Source organism: Chenopodium quinoa, unplaced genomic scaffold (assembly GCF_001683475.1).
Source record: "Chenopodium quinoa cultivar QQ74 unplaced genomic scaffold, ASM168347v1, whole genome shotgun sequence".
In the NCBI taxonomy this organism is placed as follows: Eukaryota; Viridiplantae; Streptophyta; class Magnoliopsida; order Caryophyllales; family Amaranthaceae; genus Chenopodium; species Chenopodium quinoa.
In genome coordinates this window covers 983,869-989,868 of record NW_018743262.1, presented here as the reverse complement: position 1 = coordinate 989,868, position 6,000 = coordinate 983,869, and positions in this window count along the sequence as shown.

Genomic DNA, 6,000 nt, shown 5'->3' with positions numbered 1-6,000 from the left:
GTGTGACGGTTCGGGCTACAAAAGACACATTAATGGTGAAGGCCGACCTAGTTGAAAAAGAGAATGAGGTTCCTAAAGTGAAGAGGGATTAGAGCAGTATTGCTTTGCTTTTATGATCTATAAAACATCGAATAAATAATGAATTCGCAAAGACTGCGTCACTAAAAAAAATCGAAAATTTGAAATTCAACCGTGCCACGGTGAAAAATTCCGTGACACGTTGGAAATTCCCGTGTCACGGCAATTTTTTATTTTTTTTTTGCTCAGGTCCACCGTGCCACGGTGGACTGTGCCGTGACACAGTGGAATGTCCCGTGTCGCGCAAAAAACCCCTTTTTTTTTTTCTCAGGTCCACCATGCCACAGTGGACTATGCCGTGACACGGTGGAATGTCCCGTGTCGCGGCAAAAACCCCCTTTTTTTTGTTGTGACGCAATGCTGATCTGACGCGTATACTTGATCGACGGAGGGAGGATTTTTATTTTTTAAAGTGGTCGGGCCTCCTTGAGGGGTTACCTACGTATCCTTAAAAAGGAATCAGGCCGAACGTAGCTCTATTGGGTCATGAACCCATGCGACTAGGCATAGAATTTCTTGAGTTGATCCAAGTTGGTTAAATTGTGGAAACCGTTACCGTCCATGTCTACCAATTGTGTCGCTCCGCTTGACAAGATGGCTTTAACAATGTACGGGCCTGACCAATTTGGTCTGAATTTTCCTCTTGGATCTAACACATTTTTACGAAGTGCCTTAAGCACCAGGTCACCCTCTTTGATGTTCCTAGTCTTGACTTTTTTATTAAAATGTCGCGCCATACGCTGTTGGTAGGTTTGGATATGATGCAAAGCTGCCAAGCGTTTTTCATCAAGTAAGACTAGTTCATCATATCTGCTCTAATCCAGTCGACTTCATCTAGTTGGCTTTCCAATGCGATTCGAAGAGAAGGGATTTCGAGTTCTATTGGTTGTACAGCTTCAACTCCATAGACCAAAGAGAAAGGGGTAGCCCTCGTTGATGTACGAACAGAGGTTCGATAACCCCAAAAGGCGAAATGTAGCTTACTTGGCCAATCATTGTAATTTTCTGTCATCTTTTCGATGATAGTTTTCACATTTTTCTTGGCCGATTCGACCGCACCATTTGTTTTTGGTATGTAAGGTGATGATCTGTGATGCTTGATATGATATTTCTGTAATAATTCCGCGCATTCGGCTTGGAAATGCGTTCCATTATCGCTGATCATCTCATGTGGTACCCCATAGCGGCATATGATATTTTTCTCAATGAATTGAGCTACGTGTTTCGCCGTTAGCTTAGCATATGAGGCAGCTTCGACCCATTTGGTGAAATAGTTGATCGCTATGAGGATGAATTCATGCCCCCCTTGTCCTGGTAGCGTTATTTTTCCAATGATGTCGATGCCCCAAGTGGAGAAAGGCCATGGAGAAGTATATGTGTAGAGAATCGAAGGTGGAACATGCTGTAAATTTGCGTAGACTTGACACTTCATACATTTCTTGACGTATTCATGACAATCTCTCTTCATAGTAGTCCAATAATAACCTTGTCATTGAATCTTTTGGACTAACATCTTTGCATTCATGTGCGTTCCACATATACCGGCATGAAGATTTTCCATAGTTCTGTGTGCTTCTTTCCTGGCTATGCATAAGAGATTTCTCCCCATTGCGGTTCTCTTGTGGAGTTCTCCCCTAATGAGCACATACTGTGAGGCTAGGAGCCTCAAAGCACGGCGTGCCCTTTTATCAGTATTAGGAGGGTATTCTCCTCTTGTCACATAATTAAGGATATTTGTATACCATGGCTCTTCATCTTCTTCTTATGATTCTTGTTCATCGTTGAGTGAGTGAACATAAGCATGTTCATATCTTCTTTCTATGGTCAACGACATTCTGATTGTATCCATTGGAATTCGCACCATTGATGCTAATTTAGCTAGTGCGTCGGCGAATTGGTGTTATTCTCTTAGCAAATACGTATATTCCACTTCATCTAGTTGCTCCGTAGGAGTTTCTAAATGAGCTTGATACGTAGCGAGACTTTCACTTCTCACCTTCCATCTCTTGGAGATTTGGTTAATGATTAGTGAAGAATCACCGTAGATTATGAGCTTCTTAATTCCCAAGGCGACAGCTGTTTCTAACCCCAAAATACATACTTCATATTTTGCTGCATTGTTGGTGACATCAAAGTCGAGCTTCATGGAAATTGGGATGTGCTCTTCATTGGGTGATACAAGCAAGACTCCTACACCACATCCTTTTTGGTTTGAAGCTCCATCGAAATAGAGCGTCCAGCTATCATCTTTGGTCATGAGTAAATCTTCGTCAGGGAAATCGTACTCATCTTCTTCTTTCTCAACTTCTTCTAGTGGAAAGTCTACTAAGAAGTCAGAAACCGCAGAACCTTTCATGGCTTTTTGTGTACAAATTTCAAGTCAAACTGAGAAAGATTGACTATCCACCTTGATAATCTGCCATTGAGTGTTGCCTTTTCGAACAAGTATTTGAGAGAATCCATTTTGGACACGACATGCACTGTATGAGTGAGCATATAATGTCTTAGTTTCTGTGCGGCCCACACAAGTGCGAGACACAATTTTTCAATTGGTGTGTATCGTGTCTCATATCCTTGAAGCTTCTTACTCAAGTAGTATATTGCATTCTCCTTGCTTTCAATCTCTTGTGCTAGCATTTCCCCTATCGTTTCTCTTGTGACCGTAAGGTAGAGTCGAAGAGGAAAGTCAGGTATTGTTGGCGTTAGCACGGGTGGGTTTGCCAGGTACTCTTTGATTTTGTCGAAAGCTTTTTGGCAATCGTCATCCCATGTGATTAGGACATTTTTCTTAAGCTTCTTGAATATAGGTTCACATATCGCTGTGAGTTTTGACATGAACCTACTTATATATTGCAACCTTCCAATGAAACCTCGAATCTCCTTCTCATTCTTGGGCGGTGGCATGGCCATGATCGCTTTTACTTTTGTGGGATCTATTTCAATCCCTCGAGAACTGATCACATATCCGAGTAATTTGCCTGACGTGACTCTGAATGCACAGTTTGCTGGATTGAATCTCATGTTATTCTTGCGGAGTCTTTCAAAGAACTTGCGAAGTGCAACGATGTGGCCTGGGTGACCTTTAGACTTAACGATCATATCATCGACATAGACCTCCACCTCTTTGTGCATCATGTCATGTAACAATGCTGTAGCTGCTCTTTGGTAGGTGGCACCCGCGTTTTTCAACCCGAATGGAATTACCGTATAGCAATATGTATCCCATTGTGTGATGAATGTGGTTTTCTCCATATCTTCTTCAGCCATCAATACTTGATTATATCCGGCGTAACCGTCCATGAATGATAGGAGTGCATGGTTTGCTGTGTTATCGGCCAGAATGTCAGTGTGAGGTGGAGGGAACCCATCTTTCGGGCTTGCTTTATTGAGGTCCCTGTAATCAACACACATTCTGACCTTTCCATCCTTCTTTGGAACTGGAACCACATTTGCTATCCATTCTGGATACTTGGTTACTTTAATGAAACCTGCGGCCAGCTGCTTTCTGATTTCTTCTTTGATTTTGAGAGCCACATCCGGTTTCATACGGCGCAGCTTTTGTTTGACAGGCTTCATACCTGGAATGAGTGGTATCGTATGCTGAGCTATATCCCTGTCAATTCCTGGCATATCTTGGTATGACCAAGCAAATACATCAACAAATTCACTAAGCAAGTTAATTAGCTCTTTGCGTTCATATTGACTTAGTGTTAATCCAATTTTTACTTCTTTAACGGTCGTATCATTGGAAATGTTAACTGTTTCTGTATCTTCGATAACTGCTGTTTTATTTTCGTGTTCTTCCATTGATTTTATTATTTCTTTGTCATTTTTATCATTAGCAAAGCTATATTGATTAGGGCTAGGGGAATGACACGCATCGTAAGCAAAGGTACTCATTTTATTGAATTCATCGACTAATACATCAAGAGGGGCAAGGTGAGCTGCGACCTTACCGGAAAGAGAAAATTCAACAAGTGACTCAGGATTGGACTCTATAGCAGAAAGAGGGTCGGCCTCAGACTCTAAGGACTCGTCTACAGACTTAGACTCAGACTCGGACTCGGACCCAGACGACTCAGATTCATCAAACATAGGACCCTCGCCAGCGGTTACTTCTAACTTCTCTCCGCTAGGTGTAGTAATCCTCAATGTCTTGCGCCACCCCTTTGAAATATTATCACCTCGGACGATTAATTCGGAGGGGTCAAAATCCTTGTTTGCTATAACAGCTTGAACGAGATCGGAGTTATCATTGCAGACGGGCTTAGACTCATTCTTCTCCATTTCAAAAAGCAGGTTGATGCCTAGATCATCAGAGTTTGGGCTAGCTGGTTTCTCAGTTGCGAAGAGCTCTTCGTCTTCATCAACAAAGTCACAATTGAGGAACATCTCGAATCCTGGTTCACGCTTTCCATCGTGGACGAATGGCTTAGGGAATTCATAACATGGGAAGTCTTCCCCTTTTTCATGTACTGGCCATTGAGGGTGAATGGATATGGATCCATGGCCATTTCCGTCTTCGTGATTCGAGCATTATTGGGAGCCTTCATCTTCAAGAGGGCTTGTCTCACATCTTCTTTTTTCGGCTTGAATCCTAAGCTAAAAGTATCCTTCTTGAGTGCACCAGGATGGCCCCAAAGTTCAGCCATTTTCTTTTTGAGTCTGAGGGTCATTCCAGGGAAATGCCCTTGCTTCTACGGAATGGAATTAATATTGGTGTTTGAATAGGGATCAAAGTCGAGATGACACTTTTCCTCCTCTTCAATCACGAGAACATCATCGAGTGAAAACCCCCAAAGATCTTCGTCTTCTTCGTCATATTCGACATGGACGATAGGAGTGTCGATAACTTGAATGCTCATAGGAGAGGCATCAATGGTAATTGGAACCCCTCCAACTATGGCTTTCACTTTCTGGTGCAGCGATGATGGAATCACCTTTAGCTCATGAAGCCAAGGGCGTCCTAACAACAGATTAAAAGAGGCCTTAATATCTACCACCTGAAACTTGGTGCGACGTTCAATGGCCCCAGTAGTTATGTTTAGTGTGATAGTACCCACGGCTTGAAGACGAGTATTATCATAAGCACGAATCCCCTGGGTCGAGGGAGTCAATTCTTCATTCTTTATGCCCAACTTCTTTGCAGTGCGGAGTGGGCATACATTGATTGCAGAGCCGTTATCAACCAGGCTCATAGGAACATTCATCTGCCTACACACCACAGTAAGGTGTAAGGCCTTATTATGTTGGTCCCCTTCCGGGGCAGATCCTTGTTTGAAAACGAAATCAGATTGCTAGTACTTGGCAATTCAGTATTGAGAAAGTTGACCAGTCCTTGAGGAGTCATGTCATCATCAACTCCTATTTTCACCAGAGCATTCATCACAGCCTTTCGATGCTCGTGGGAGGTGGCCAAAAGCTTCCATACATTCATTTCCACCTTGGTCTTTTGCAATTGTTTGACCACATCGTTGTTCACAGGGTCGATGGGATCAACTATCGGATGTGATTGTGGTTGAGGTGGAGATGGACTGGGTTGTTGCAACTGTCCACTTCTGGTGAGAACCTTGACCTCAAGGTCTCCCCAAACATCTTCACTTGTGCCAAGGGATGAACAGGCTATATCCTTGAGATAGACGTCTTCATCGTCGCTATCCCAAATTCCATTCACTTCTTCATAACTCGAGACAAATACAACTTCCGGCAGAGGTTCATTCACAGGTTGAATGAGTATTGACGGATCAAAGGAGACTTCATCTCCCATGATAGTCAAGGCATCGGAAAGAGGACCTGTTTGAATGTTAGGCTTCTCGCCCCCTGGAGGGACAGGAAGTTGATTAGCATCAATTAGGTCTTGGATCGCATCCTTCAACCTCCAACACTTCTCAGTGTTATGACCCTTGCCTTGATGAAACTTGC